Here is a 16,913-nt window from a genome sequence, read left to right on the forward strand (position 1 = left end):
ATGTTCTGGCTGCTGCACTGGCGTCTGGGCCGAACCCTGCTGCGGGCTGCTTGGCGTGCCTGCTGCCCAAGCGGGTGGGCGACACGGGATGGGTGGTGGTGGTGGGGCTGCGAGGCACGCCAGGAGCAGGGCCAGGGACTGCTGCCGCTGTTAGTAGCACTCGCCTGGTCACGGGGCCCTTGGTGGTGCGGGAGCCGCCAGGAGAGGAGGACGCCGGCAGACGAGGCGGAGGCCGAGATCATCCGGCTACTGAAGCGAGTCAAGTTGAGCATCATGAAAGATGAGCCAGAAGTGCAGAGCTAATTTTGCATGATGCTCTTCGCCTTGTCTTGCGTATCAGAGTGACAACAAGAAAGCCATCTCTTACACTTAGGACTTGATGGCCAACTTAGCATTTATCCGAGGGCAACTTGAAAATGCAGAACAACTTTTAAAAGGAACCACGAGCTACCTGCTTGGAGGAGGTATGAAACAGGAAGACAATGCAATTATTGAAATCTCTCTGAAGCTGGCCAGTATCTATGCTGCTCAGAATAAACAAGAATTCGCCCTTGCTGGCTACGAATTCTGCATTGCAACTCTAGAAAAAAAAATTGAAAGAGAAAAGGAATTAGCAGAAGATGTTATGTCAGTGGAAGAGAAAGCCAATACCTACCTCCTCCTTGGCATGAGCTTAGACTCTTGTGCATGCTACCTGCTGTTCTATGGGCATCTATCACAGGCACAGAGGATGCATGAAAAAGCCCTGCAGATTTGTCAAGGAATACAAGGAGAAAGACACCCACAGACCATTGTGCTGATGAGTGACTTGGCTACTACTCTGGATGCACAGGCTCTGATGATGCCTACATTTATATGCAGAGGGCGTCAGATCTGGCAAGAGAGATAAATCATCCTGAGCTGCACATGGTGCTCAGCAATCTGGCTGCCATTTTGACACACAGAGAGCGATACACACAAGCAAAAGAGATCTACCAGGAAGCACTGCAGCAGGCAGAGCTGAAGAGAGATGAGGTTTCTGTGCAGCACCTCAGGGAAGAACTGGCTGAGCTGTCGAGAAAAAGTAGACTTCTGACTTAATTTTGTTAAGATGTTAAGTTCATTTTGTTGTAGAGGGTAATTTCTGGTAGCCCAAAGGAGTGACTGTTCTTCAGTGTCTGGATCCTAAGCAGAGATGTGAATCGTTGTTGAAATCCAGCTTCCTTCAACTCAGCCTCGGTGAAGGACAAGTTGTATACACTGCCACGTTTGTTTTTAAATTTAGTTTACTCTGGGATGAGGTGTTGGCCTCCAACTTGGAGTCCCCCTGCCTCAGTCCCCCAAGTGCTGGGACTGTTGATAGGGCAGGTGCACTGTGCCTGGCCCTCCGTTTGTTTGTAAAGGTGCAACAGCCTTCACCCTGTACTGACTGACTTCTAAGGGCTTGATGTGAAGTAAGTGGTGTTTTCCAGTGCAGCACGTAAGGGCCGTCCAGCCTGGTCTGAAAAAACCACAGATTAAGTGGCCAAGTTCTCCACGGTGTGGTCATTACACCTTCCGTAAGATTTTGGTTCATACTTTCTCTTCTCTATCCATTTCTGGCAAACAAGTTACTTGTCTGAAGGCACAGGAGGATTTTGGTAAGTTCTCTTACAGTCTTTTATTGAAGCATTGTGAGATTTAATGAATACAGGGGAAGTGAGAATTCTAGTTGGCCGCAGTACAGAGCATTAGCTTCTGAAGTGGAAGTTAGGCCCTTTGTCTCCTGGTTACATGTAACAACTAAAAATGGTGGTGGCAGAAAGAAGGAAGCCTCTCATCAGTGCTGTCTGAGCCCTGGGCTTCCTTTACAGTCACAGTCACCTAGTGGAGTCGAGCTGAACCCAGTACTACTACTGACAGCACTGATGTGTACCATTGGCAATCGGAACCGCTGACCTGGATCCTACTTAGCTCTGGCTTTTTACTTTGCAATCTCTGTATTTACGCTATGAAGTGGGAAAACAATTAGATTTTTTGTCTGATGACTTAAAATGAATTGACTGTTATGTTGAAAAAAACATTATCACTGGCTCAGAGTACATAACATACAAGATAACATGGATGGATGCTTTTACCTTTGCAGCCTGGCAGATGGCCATTTACCTGAGAGAGAAGACAATTTTTCTGGTTGCCATGAAGGAACACTGGTGGTGTTGGCATTTCATGGAGGTGGGCGACGTGAGTAGGACTGGCCAATGGACTTTTGGTTCATATGTTTGTACTGGGAGAATCTTCATAATAAACTAGAGACTACGTAAAAAAAATGTTTTAATAACTTAGAAATTTTTTCTTTTTTATGACTATGAGACATGTCAGCTCCTGGCAGCACCAATACTTCAGAGAAGACATGGGCATTCAAGAAACTGCATATGGAGTTAACTTTCATTATGGCAAAAGTTAGCCACTGGACAACAAGGTGTCCTCTAATTGACTGCTGACAAACAGGAAAAAATGGACAGAACATGAAAAAAAGGACTACTGATTCTTGCCAAGACAAGTGTGGTTATGGCTTTAACAACAGGCATCTTCTGAGGCCAGGACAATATGGCACCATCCCTGAAGTGGCCTTTGCAATCCAGAAAAGGTATAGTGCCCCTTTCTTCAAAGGCAGCTAAACTGGCAGTGGACCAATGGCTTCTGATGTGCAGTGGAACAGCAGCTGAAGCAGTTATTCTTGAAAGAGTAACTAAGCTGACATAGTCTAACCTCTCAATGGTAGACTGGCATTTAATAAAAGAGATGAAGCCACAAGCTGAGAAGAATGGACAGCTGAATTAAAAAATATCAACAATTTCCAAAATTTAAAATCCTGAATCATGACAGGACACTAGTAGAATTCAGGTGTTTCTGGTACATGGACTGCTCTCACCGAATATAAGGTCAAACTGTAGGCCTTGGGTACATCCTAATTCACAAATGAGTCTGTCAGATATGCTAAGCCTATAGGCTGAAGATGATGCCCCAATGTTGTGGAGAAACCTTGGGTGACTGTCTAGGCAGCTGGCTGTTTCTGTCAACTCACATTTTTTTTTGGAAGCCACTTGTGTGTACTTCCTGTTTTTTTAGGTAATATTATTTCCTTCTTGGGTCTCTGAGGGAGTTGAAAATTAGATACTTACAGTTACAGTTATAGTTAAAGATTAGATAGTTATAGTTTTCCTTGTTAAGAATTTCAGAGAAGAAACTCACTAAAGAGGTGTAAGTGTATAAATTTGAAAGACAATATAAGATAGTTCTGTTAGTGATATAAGTTAGGATAGAAAGTGAATCAGGTACATTTTGGACTTACCAAAATAGGATAGATAAGGGAATATTTTCTCTGAGTCTGTCAAATGCAAATGGAGTAGACATTGTTTAGGTATTTATTGCTTGTATGTATTGTATATAGTTATTTCACTTATTGTATATAGTTTTTCTTATATTTATAACTTTTTTCCTTTTTTCTTTTTATTTGAATAGAAAGGGGAAATATGGTGATATTTTATTTGTGCTGAAATGTGATTTTTTTTGTATGTTAATAAATAAAGTTGCCTGGAGATCAGAGGTCAAACAAGCCATAAGTAGAGTCAGGCGGTGGTCGTACACACCCTTAATCTGGCAGGCAGTGTGGTCAAGAACACAGCCAAACATGGTAACAGGAGCCTTTAATCTCAGTACCAACCATAGAGACCTGGGTCTGTATAGACAGGCAGTGATGAGGAAGTCATGTGGCTGGGCTTAGAGCCAAGGAGAAGGCAGAACAAGAAAGCAATAAAAGCGCAGGTTAGGCAGGAAGAAGTTTGCTTTCTCCGGGGAAGCTACTGCTGGTGGTAAGCTAAAGCTAGTCATGGCTAATGCTCTGATTTCTTGGCTATTTCCTCTGTATCTACCTCTGTGTTTCTTATTTACTAAGACTGTTTAGAATTTCGTCTACACTTATAGTCTAGCCAAACTGACAAAAATCTCAGAACCTGCTAGGAATATCACCCTATATTGAAAAGACCCACATATAACTAGAGCATCATGTCCTCCTCAGTGTCACCTCCCCTAAAGCAAAGCTTCAATTATACATTCATAGCTAGGCGTCACTTCATGCTAGGTACCTTAAGCTCAACTGCCAATGTTACAGGTACACAAAGAGATGGTGTTAGGACATTCTAACTGCCCCCTGCCTTACAATCAAAGCATGCTCTCTCTCTTTCTCTCTCTCTCTCTCTCTCTCTCTCTCTCTCTCTCTCTCTCTATCTATCTATCTCTATCTCTCTGCCCTCTCTCTGTCTCTTATATACACACAAATACATACACACAACTATGTGTCTGTCTGTTACTTCTAGACATTTCCTCCACACAGCAAAAGTCCCACATACACACACAGGGCTAGGTTTCTACTCCTGCTAGGTACAATCTCCCTAGGAGGATCTTAGGAGAACCTCTAAGAGGACATGGTATCTAGCTGTGGAAGAGGAATACATATAGAGCTAGACACAAAAAGCTAGATGTCAGGTACTTTTGGTATCCCCTCCCCTCCATGTTTTATACTCATTTCAGTTTGGGAGCCAGAAACAGTTGATGGAGATGACCTCTGGCATTTGTCTTTCTGGATCTGGGTTCTCTCAATCAATATCATCTTTTCCACATCCATCCAATGTGGTGGCATTGTGTTCCCCAAAATATTGTGTACCTTAATAAACTTATCTGGGTTCAGAGAACAGAAAAGCCACAAGATACTTAGGCTAGAAAATGTTAGCACATGCCTTTAATCCTAGCATTCCAGAGACAGAAATCCGTCTGGATCTCTGTGAGTTCAAGGCTGCATTGGAAACAGCCAGGCATGGTGACTCATGCCTTTAATCCCAGAAAGCAGCCTTTAATCCCAGGGAGTGGTGGTAGAAAGCAGAAAGGTTTATAAGGTGTGAGGACCAGAAACTGGCAGCGTTTGCCTGGTTAAGCATTTGGCTGGTTAAGCTTTCAGGCTTTGGAGCAACACAGTTCAGCTGAGATTCATTCTGGATGAGGACTCAGAGGCTTCCAGTCTGAGGAAACAGGACCAGCTGAGGAATTGGCAAGGTGAGATAGCTGTGGCTTGTTCTGGTACTCTGACCTTCCAGCATTTACCCCAATAACTGGCCTCGGGTTTGAATTTATTAATAAGAACTTTTAAGATTCATGCTACAATCCAATACACAGAAAGATGACTTAAAAACAAAAAGGATTATTGTGCCGAGTGTCTGAAACTAGGCCTGTGATTTTTGCAGTTGCATGCAGTTTACAGGACCCATTTCTTTATTAATGTGGGGCCTAACGTGGGAGTTCCAGGCCCAATGTGGGTGCCTCCACCCCTGTGTGTTGGTCCCGAATTCTGTAAGAAAGCAAACTGAAGTAGCTGTGAAGAGCAAGCCAGTAAAGAGCTGTCCTCTGAATCTGCTAGAGTTCCTAGAAAACTTCCCTAATGATGGACATTGAACAGGACATGGGGGCCAAATAAACTCTTTCTACCACATTGAGTTATGTCAGGACCTGTCTATCAACAATACAAAGTATACTAGGACAGTATCACAAGACTGGCCTCAATTTGTAATCCTCCAGACTTCGCCTACTGGCTGCTGGCTTTAAGAATGTAATATAAACCTGTATGAACAAATGGAAGTTTAAGGTTGACTAGATCTCAGAGAGAAAAGAAATCAAGGTCCAGTACAATACAATTCCATAGGGTGAGATTATTTTAATGAAGTTAATCATCGAACACATCTCAAGCAGACAGATTGGAGAAATACGGCTGAATGAGGGTAGACACAACAAATAGTGCCTGATGATATATACAGAGAGAGGGGATGAATATGAACTTATTTTTAGTATGTTAAGCACCAGTCAGAGGGTATAATAAACACAGGAGTGAAATCATAGACTTGAGATAGTTAATCATGGGACATGTAAGCAGCAACAGTGGTTGCAGGAAGGTCAGTTTAGGAGGCTGGCAGAAGTGTGACAACATCATGGCTTGGTCACTCTCTGGATCAAATGTTGGTGAATATACCCACTGCACTCTGTGGAACATGGCTCATGAGGTCAGGACACATGTTAGCACATCATGACCAGCACACACAACCATTGTAATACACATAACCTGGCTCATGAGATCAGAGGATGTGGGATATTCTGAATCCTGCCCCAGCACACATCTCATCTCAGTTCCTGCATTCTGGTTGGTGAGGTCAGAAGGGATACCACTCCTAGCCGGCATTAGGAAGTTATCCCACCTACAAACCAGCACTGTGTGTCTCCACCCCTGAGCTCAAGCAGAACACAGAGGAGCCTAGCACTGCCAAACTTGGAACACCAAGGATCAATCCAAACACTCCCCGACACAAAGGAAACAGAAACACTCAAGTAACAAACTAAATCCAGATGAGCCCATGACAAATGCAGAAGTAACATGAAAAACCCAGGACAACATTGTTGTGGCTGCATCTCGAGACCCCTGAGCAAGACCACCACAGAGCTGATATCTGATGTAAAACACACAGGGGTTTATTGATAGCAAGCAAGCCCGGGCTTGGTCCATGTCCAACACTCGACACAGTGGTTGGAGGAGGATGGCCCTGAGCTCTCAGGGTGAGGGGTTTTTAAAGGGAAAAACTGCAAGCAGGGTGGCACAAGCCTTGGCATCATATGATTGGGTGTGTGTAACCTTTGAATTTACTGGTTGGGGGTTACAGTTATCATCTTGGGGGCAGGCCTGGGCAAGTCCCAGGCTTTGTCCTTGAGCTGCCATGGGGGTTGGCTGGCCTAGCACGTACTGACTGTGGGGACTGACTCAGTGGACCAGGCTCTGTCCTTGAGATGCCACGGAGGCTGGCTGGCCTCACACGTTCAGATAGACCCATGCATGTATCTCTTAGTTGGTGAGGGGTCCCAGACAGTAAACAACTGGCTGAACCTTGAGCGGTCAGAGTACTTGCAGAAAGGGAGCTACTGCAAGGACTATGTCATAGCCCTCCCAGAAACTGCTTGCTCATGTCTCAGGAAACTGAAATTGAGGCCTGATCTCTGAGAGAAGATTGACAGCCTGTTACGGTGTCTGCTTGGTCCTTTCAACATAACTCCTCCCAAAATGATCAATCCCAAAGTAGTGGCCAACAATAAGAGAGACTTCAACCAAATTCAAAGTTGAGTAACAAGGAGAGCCCAATGGCAGATGCATGGATCTCCCTGGGAAAGGGAAAAAAAGAGATCTCCTGGGTGAACTGGGGGCAGGTAAGGATGGGAACATGAGGATTTGGGTTGGGAGGTGAATGAAGATGTACTCTACTGAAAGAGATGACTGGAACAGGGGAGCATAATGGGGCCAGGTAGAACATGATGCAAGGGGAACTCCCCAAAATCTATGAGGATGAACCCAACTAAGATGTCTAGTAATAGAGGATACACAGCCTGAACTGGCCAATCTCCTGTGGTCAGACTGTTGACTACCCCAATTGTCATCAGAGAGTCTTCATCTAGTAACTGATGGAAATAGATTCAGAGACCCACAACAAAATATTAATCCTCTTTGGGTTCAGGAAATCCTGCTGAAGAGAAGGAGGAAGGATTGTGGGTTCAGTGGGGTCAAGAATATCCCCAGATAACAGAAACAACTAACCTGGCTCATATGAACTCAGTCTGAACCAACAACCAGAGAGCCTACGTGAGACTGACTAGGCCCTATACATACATATATCTGACAGCTGTGTAGCTTGGTCTACTTATGGAACTCCTAACAATGGGAGCAGGGTCTGTCCCTTGGGCTTTGGCTGGCTCTTGGGAACCTATTTGTGAGTTCCTGCTGTGCACCGCTCTGCTTCCCAACATGTACTGCTCAGTATAATCCCAATTGGACAACTCCTGACTCACAGAAGGATAGAGAACACTGAGATGAGGTATGTAGATGGACGAGAAAACATGGCTATTACTCTGGGAATATATTGGTGTCATTGGGCTGATACTGTCATGGGCTGTGGGATGTGTGCACTTTTGAAGATCTGGCAGATCCAGTGCTGGGTGGTGATTAGGATAACCCACATGGCAAGGACCATGTCAAGGAAGGACTGATGCTCCATTAGTGGAAGCAAACTGCCCATGAGTAATGTCCCCAATGGGTAAGGCTTGTTATTATACATGCCTTTCCTGACCTCACCAGACAGCTTACTCCCCAGCTTGCCCATTACTGGGGCCCCAGGAAAGTTAAACCACTCTGAGAGCAGTGGGCTATGGAGACTACCTGGTGAGACTTAAGGAGGACAGCTCCACAGTGATGCAAACCCCAGTAAGGCAATGTGGAATGCCATGACCATTGACCCTCAGCTGTGTCTTGGCCACAGCATACCTCCCTTCCCACCTTGGTTTTGAATTATACTGTGTAGCCATTCAGTGTCATAAGTTAATGACCAAGATCTCATATGAAAAACAACACCCAAATGATGTTGATCCTCCATGGATTGTAAGAATGAAGTTAAAGACCAAGGCCAAAGGGCAAGTGGCATGGCACTCATGACTACGGGATCTGTTCGTTACTGCTTCATTGCCCACCAGAAAGAAACCGATGGAATCCTTACCATGAGAGCTCCGTGGGGATGAAAGCTCAGTAGAGTGGGGAGATTGATTGGAAGACAGTTTCTTCTGGAACATAGAAACTATAGGTATTTCATTCTGGAAGCAACTACATATTTTGAGATTGGAGTCAATTTTGGAATATGCTCATTGAAGGAAGACACGACACGTTTAAACATAGTCATTTCAAGGTCATGTATCCCATGCTTTTTAGTGTAAATGAGAGAGGACTGGGGGAGAGAAAGAACCACAGATTGACTATATCAGTCATGGCACCTAAAATGTAATCTGACATTGCCTGATTAGAGACACATGCTTAAGATCACACTAACTGCTTGGAGAGGACAATGATATGTCAGAAGAATATTGAGATGACAAATGCTATATAACCAACTGGACAACTCTGCTGATGTCCACGCCATTATTTCCTTCCATTGGGTTGACTTGTGTTTCTATAAATCTGAAGTTAAATAAACTGTGCTTCCTGTAAGTAGATCTTTGCCAACTATTAGACCACACATGAGAAAAATTAATAATGAGTGGCTGGAAACAAGAATGTGAGAGAAAAAAAATAAAACTCACTATGGTGTTTGCCAAGCCTTGATTGGACCATTGTATGTGACATCACATGGAGTCCAAGTGATGTAAGCTAGATATCAGTCAATAAAAGGGCACCACCTAGGGCTGGGTTTTCCCTTTGTACTTCAGAGAAGCAGTTGGTTGATGGGAGAGCAGTTGGATTCAGTTGTTTCTGCTAGGTTTGGACTTTTCAAAGCCTGTCGGATCTCGACTTAGTGAGTATTTTTCCCAGGTTTTCAGTTTGGGCTTTTGTCATTTGGTGTATATTTATTGCTTTATTTACATCTTTGGTTTGGGTTTTTACTTTTGCCTCTAAATGCTTTTTCCTTATTTCACTTCATTTTCCTTTTATCAATTTCTTTCTTTGTCAGTTTTGCCTTTGTTCTTGAGGAATTTACACATATAGTGATGTATGTTATCTCTATAGCATGAGGAATTTGATCATGACTTCCCATATCTGACTATTTTGCATTTTGATCATATTTACATGGTTTATTTCACTTACCCACACATTGAATGTGACGAGTACTTCCAAATGATCTAAGGTTCTTTCCTCTGCTTGTTCAGGATCCCTAGGAAACAAAATGTGACAACTGTGTTTGTGGAACTGGAATATTTGAAGTAACACTTTCTCTAGTTCCAAAAGTTTTCCTGAAAAAGGCATTTCATTCCTTTGATGTCTGATTGTAGGCCTTACCTCAATGTTGTGTGTGTGCTCTGCTTTGTGTCAATTTGTATGTGTGGACGAATCCTAATGTTCATAGGTTAAGGAGTCCTGAAAATGAAGTTCCTTCTTCTTCTTCTTCTTCTTCTTCTTCTTCTTCTTCTTCTTCTTCTTCTTCTTCTTCTTCTTCTTCTTCTTCTTCTTCTTCTTCTTTTTCTTTTCATTTTTTCAAGACTGGGTTTCTCTGTGTTGTTTTGGTGCATGTCCTGATCTCGCTCTGCAGACCAGGCTGGCCTTGAACTTATGTAGATCTGCCTGTCTCTTTAATCCCGAATGCTGGGATTAAAGGCATGTTACAACACTGCCTGGCAAAGTATGGTCTTCTTAATGTGTTGTTGAATTTGGTGTGAGCTATCTCTCATTAAGGATTTTCTCATTTATGTTAGTCAAGGATATTGCCTGATACTGGCCTCTTTTTTAACTTTTATTTACTTGGTTTGAGAATAAGGGTAATGCATCTTGTATGAGAATAAGTTGAAAATGCTCTTTCCCTCAGACTTATAGGATACTAAACTATCTGGAGAACATTGCTGTTAGATGTTGAGATGATATAATTCATCAATGAATTGTCCTGGTCACTGTATGAGTCTTTCTTGATACTCAATACTTTCAGAGTGTTTTTATCTAGTTTTATTTCCTAGACTTTAATTTTCCTTTTGACTTATTATTTCCCTCCTTCTTGGATGTATTTTCTATTTTTTTTTTTTTTTTTCGAGACAGGGTTTCTCTGTGTAGCTTTGCGCCTTTCCTGGAACTTGCTTGGTAGCCCAGGCTGGCCTCGAACTCACAGAGATCCACCTGGCTCTGCCTCCCGAGTGCTGGGATTAAAGGCGTGTGCCACCACCACCTGGCCTGTATTTTCTATTTTTTATCAGGGGAGGGAGGGAATGGCCAGAGATTACAGAAGGACAGTGATGTGTGGACAGATCTTCCTTTCAGACAAAATGTCATTAGTAATGATGCACTGGAAACTGAGGGAGTATTATTCCCACCAGACAAAGTGTGTCTTCATGAACTTCATGTTATTTGGGGGAAAGGAGTTGCTTCAACACCAAGAAGCAGGCTTGGTTGATATGAGACCTATGCTACATGACAGAAAATGGGATCTGAAATTTAGGCTACTTGAAAGGCTCATGGTATATTCACAGGATGGGAAGGATATGGTCAATGTGACTGTGTGACAGCAATGAATCTATCTTGGCTTCTTGGAAAGTAACAGGAGTGGGGTGGGGATACATAGAAGCCCTCTCTGTTAAGGGCATTAGTCCTTGGGGCAAGAACATGGACGGAAAAAATAATTTAATAATTTAACTGAAAAATAATTTAAAAAATCACTTTGGTTTTTTGTCAAGCCATGATTGGTCCATTGCATGTGACATCACACAGAGTCCTTGTGAGGTAAGCTAGATACTAGCCAATCAAAAGGCACTGCCTGAGGCTGAGTTTTGTCTGTACTTTGGAGAATTGGTTGGTTGGTGGGAGAGCAGTTAGACTCAGTTATTTCCCCATATACTTAACCTTTTCCCTGACCTGTTGGATCTGGACATAGTGAGTTTGATTCCCAAGTTCTCAGTTTGGCCTTTTGGCAATTGGCTATTACTTTTTTCTTTCTATTTTTGGGGGGGGGTGTTTTTCGAGACAGGGTTTCTCTGTGTAGCTTTGTGCCTTTCCTGGATCTCACTCTGTAGACCAGGCTGGCCTCGAACTCACAACAATCTGCCTGCCTCTGCCTCCCAAGTGCTGGGATTAAAGGCTTCTGCCACCCCCCCAGCATTTCTTTATTTACATTATTGGTTGGTAGTAATTTTACCCTGTCATTCCTTTTTATTCATTTCAACTGATTTTCCTTCTGTCAACTTCTTTTGTCATTTTTGACTGTGTTCTTGTATATTTTACAAATTTAATGTTATGTAGTAAATGCATAGGATGAAGAATTTGATCATGACTGATATCTGGCTGTACTCTACTTTGATCATATTTATCTGCTATACTTCACTTCCTGGTCCATTAAATTGGACAATTACTTCCTATTATACAAAGGCTATGCCCCTGCCTCCTCATGACCTGGAGTGAACAAAATGTGACACATGTTTGTGGAATTGGCATGTTTGTAGTAACACTTTCACTAATTCCAAGTTTTTGCCTGAATTAGGCATTCCATTCCACTGATGTCTGATTTAGGACTTACCTCAGTGTTGTGCGTACGCTGTGCTCTTTGGCTGTTGATGAATCTTGAGTGTTCCTGGTTAAAGACATCTTGAGCATAAAGTCTCGTCTTATTAACGTGGTGTTGAATTTGATGTGACCTATCAATTACCCTCATTCAGGTTTTTCCAATCTGTCAGTCAAGGATATTGCCTGATACTAGGATCATTTTGAAATGTCTTATATGGTTTGTAAATTAGGGGAATTACTCTTTTATGCAATGTGCTTGAAACTGTGCCTTCCCTCAGTTTTATGGACTACTGAAATACTTGACGGTCATTGTTGCTAGTTGTAGAGATTGGAAAGTTGATTTCCAGTGTGCTGTGGGATGGTCTGTATGTCAAATGTGTTGCTGATTAGTCAATAAATAAAACACTGATTGGCCATTGGCTAGGCAGGAAGTGTAGGCAGGACAAGGAGGAGAATAAAGCTGGGAAGTGAAAGGCTGAGTCGGAGAGACACCGCCAGCCGCCATGATGAGAAACAGCATGTAAAGATGCCGGTAAGCCACGAGCCATGTGGCAAGGTATAGATTAATGGAAATGGATTAATTTAAGCTGTAAGAACAGTTAGCAAGAAGCCTGCCACGGCCATACAGTTTGTAACCGATATAAGTCTTTGTGTTTATTTGATCGGGTTTAAGCGGCATGGGACTGGCGGTTGAGAGAGATTTGTCCTGACTGTGGGCCAGGCAGGAAAACTCTAGCAACACCAGTGTGTTGGTTTTGGCTCCTGGGATTTAGATTTCCTTTGTTTTATTTATATTTATGTTTTTCAGTTTTTCTTTATATTTCATCTTTTTTCATACAGTACATCCTGACTGCATCCTCCCCTCCCTCCACTCCTCCCAGTTGCCCCTCAGCTCCTCTCTCCACCAGATCCAATGCTCCTCTGTTTCCCTTGAGAACAGAGAAGGCCCCCAAGGAAGAGCAACTGAACATGGAATAACAAGATGCAATAAGATTATATTTAATTTTTTGTTTTTGTTTTAGTGATAATTTGTACTTATTTTATCAACTTCCTCAATAAATGTTACCCAAGTTTCATTTTTGAAAATTCAGCCTTTTATTTCCCTTTGGTTTCTTTTTTCCTTTATAAGAAAACATTTTTAAATTTACTGGAATAAATAAATATATAAAACACATAATGTGTATTATGGGTAACATATATGTATAATATATTATAAATTTATAACTGTATATTATAATATATGCTGAGTATAATATTATAATGTATAATTCTACTAGTTTAGAGTTTGAATTCATTGATCTATATTACATAATCATAGTTTTAATCATCACAGTCATACAGTAAGTATAATACATTACACTATACACACATTCCCATAAGCAATTGCATGACACATTTCCGTACATGCCTATACTGTACTTGATCATATTCCCCTGCACTACGTCAGTCCCCCACCATATCTTTGTGACTGATACTGTGACTTTTACACAAGCTTAGCCCTCTCCTTCCTCATGACCAGGAGAGACAAAGTAGATCCTGTTTATGTTTGTGGACCTGCCTTGTCTCCTGTAGAACTCTATCTAGTTGAGCTACTTTCCTTAGAACACAACAGTTCTCTAGTCACTGTGCTGAGTGTGGATTCTTCCCACAGTCTCCTATGTGCTATGTTGTTGTTCCATTTGTTACAAATGTTACTTCTGCCATTCTGACCGTGAACAAAGGGCTCTTTAGTATGTTGGATGATGGAAGTGAAGTATCAGAGACTCTCATGAATGATTTTCACATCTACGTTCATCAAGAAAAGGAGCTCACACTTGCTCCATTTGTTGAACTTACTTGGTGGTGGGATCAGGCTAACACTGGCACAGGGATGAGTTTGGATGTGTTCCTTTGCTTTTTCTTTCTTGAAGTATTTTCTATAACCCTGGTCTTCATTTTCTGCAAATCTTTGAATGATTCAGGGAATCCATGAGATCTGGGCTTTGTCTTGTTTGGAACTGTATTTGTTGCCAGTGCAAACTGGTTGCTTATGACTTATGTGTTTAAGTGTTTTTATTTTACCTTAATTCAATATTTATGAACATGTCTAGGAATTTCTTTCCTATTTTCTAATTTCCTGGGTCATAAAAACTGTAACATCCCCAAAGGACCCTCTGGACTGCAGTTGTAACAGTTACAACATCAACATTTCTATAGTGTAATTTGTATCTGATCTCTCTTGATCAGCTTTGTTAAGGGGTTTGCATTGTGTCACATCCTTGAACAGAAGCAGCTCATTCTTTCAGGGATCTCAGGATTTTCCTTTGCATGCCAACTTTACTTATACCAACTCTGATCTTTCTTATGATTCCTCATCCACTGCCTTGAGTTTAGGTTCTTCTAGTATTTTTTATATCCTTGAAGAGCATCATTAGATTGTTTGGGATATCTCAGATTTCATGACAGAGAATTCCAAGCTATAGCTTTCCCTCCTAAAACTTTTTTTTCTGTTAGCATTGTTTGGGTCTGAAATTTCCCACAAGATAAAGTGGTTGAAATTAAGTAGAACACCATGGACAGCCACATGGAAGAGGACATTCTTGAAAAGGATTTCAGGATGTTAACATCTCTATGGTGTGGTTCATTCAGGGGGGCGAATCTGGCCTGCCACCTTCCCACACATACACAAGTGGCTGTCAAGGTTCTTGAGAAAAACACCAACAGTGTGGCTGACATCAGCACTCAAGTGAAGATCCTTCAGTCTCTGGAACACAGGAACATCGTTCGACTTTTTGACATGATCGACACACTGTCAACCACTTATGTGATTATGGAGTATGTGGCAGGAGAAGATCTGGAGAGCTGTCTCAGGGCACTGGGCTATCTAAAGGAGGAGGAGGCTAGAGGGACTTTCTGGCAGGTGGTGTCTGCGGTTCACTTCCTCCACCAGAGACACATCGTATACCGTGATATCAAATTAGAAAACATCCTAGTCAATGCAGCAGGAAATGCAAAGCTTTGTGACTTTGGGATGGCGATTGAAATCACAGAGGGGCAGATGTTGGAGGAGATCTGTGGCTCCTAGATCTATTGGGCCCCAGAGATCTTGGCAAGAAAACCCTATGATGGACTAGCAGGTGATATGTGGAGCTTAGGTATCATCCTATATGTCCTGGCCACAGTGCACTTTCCATACATGGAAGAAACCCTTGAAGGTATGCACAGGGTCATCACCACCACAATGTGTCCCATTCCCTACCATCTGTCAAACCCTGTCACATCATCATTGCCCAACTACTCCTGGTCCCTATCTGGTACCGATTCACAATCTGTCAGCTTGTGGAAAGAGTATGGTTGGCCCCCTTCAAGAACATGTTCTGCCTGCCACCAAAGAAATCCTGCCCAGGGTCGTGGAGACTATGTGCACCATGGGCTATACCTGTGAGGAGATTGTGTCATCCCTAACTCACAGGAGACAAAATAATCATGTATTAGCTACATGCAACATTCTCAAATATCAGCTGAGTGGTGGGGACAGCCATCAGCAAGATCAGATGCCCTGGCTAACAAGCAGCCCTCCAGGTCCTGTTCACCTCTCTCTCCCCTTGACAAGGAGAGCCAGTGAACCAGCATTTACAACTGGTACACAAGCTGGGAAGAGTCACTTTAAGGTGGAGGGTGTTGAAGAAAGAGGCAAAAGATGCAGAAGCTACACCATGCCCCACAGACTCTCCTTCCTGGAGGCGATGCCATGTTCAGACAACACAGTCCCAGAAAGAGATGCTCTCGTGGCTGATGTCATCAACACTGCTACAGGGGACATTGCAGTCAACAGGGATTCTGTTGACTCCCTGCCTGGCAATCTCTCCTCCCATGAATCAGTCTTGGAGGCTACACCAACAGGATTTCTGAACCTGGGCTTCTGTGAAGAAAATTCATTCCAAGGGCCAGACATTCCCAGTGACCAGCCCCAGGTAGCACCCATGACATCTGGATCCAGGCCATTCAGGGTCAGGAAACTGGTGAGGAAGCGAATTTCCCATGCACTGAGAGCACTGTGCTGCTGCTGCTACCCACCCCAAGGTGAGCCCTGAACCCTTGCATCAGGGGCTTCAAGGAAAGACAGGACAGTGGAGAACTACATGGAGAACAGTTCATTGGGCCATGCAGATCAATTCCTACATTGTCTTTTCAATATACTATTTCAATATCCTTTTGAAATGATGCCACTTTGCATCTCTTTCAGCTTAATCCAGCCTCAGAACTGTTGTGGAACAACTGGGGGTCATAAGTCACTTGGACCCCATGACCCTCTCTACCTTCCTAGCTTTGGTTGTGCTTGTAGGACCACTCACACTGCATGGAAAACAGCAGCCTTTACAACCAGGAATGACTTCATACCAATCTAGGCTGCTCATCATCTTGATCATTTTAACCCTCCATCTTACTCTGTGACTGCCTTATGGACAAAACAGCAAGACCTGTGTAAGTCCTCTGGAGAATGGAGGTGGGTGACAAAAGATATAGGGGACTAATTGGGAAACAGTTTTGAGACAGGAACATGGGACATGAGAGTTGGTGTAAATTAAGCAGTAGAGTCTGTCCTGAGGAAATTTCTGTCAACAAAGTAACATGAAAGAGATGTGTGTTTTTACCTGTGACAGGGGCCATGAACAAGTACGAAATTACCTCCCCTGAAGTGCAGAGTGGGAGGGAGCTAGGAATAGCCAGCAATGAGGAGGAGAGGGCCTGCTCTGAATGTTCCTAGCATGTGTCAAGGCACACAAGTAGGATGCTGTCTTGGAAATAACATCCTGTTCTTTCCTACAGATCTGGGGTGTAGCAGGAGAAAAGTACAGCACTATTGGTC

The 16,913-nt window shown here is 42.9% G+C and overlaps 1 pseudogene; it reads left to right on the forward strand.

The window, feature by feature from the left end:
- LOC128120645 (tetratricopeptide repeat protein 19, mitochondrial-like) lies at window positions 1-1,095 on the forward strand (annotated as a pseudogene).
- The last annotated feature ends 15,818 nt before the right edge of the window (window positions 1,096-16,913 follow it).

The sequence above is a fragment of the Peromyscus californicus genome, unplaced genomic scaffold, assembly GCF_007827085.1.
Source record: "Peromyscus californicus insignis strain IS unplaced genomic scaffold, ASM782708v3 Scaffold_2__1_contigs__length_46816999, whole genome shotgun sequence".
NCBI classification, from domain to species: domain Eukaryota; kingdom Metazoa; phylum Chordata; class Mammalia; order Rodentia; family Cricetidae; genus Peromyscus; species Peromyscus californicus.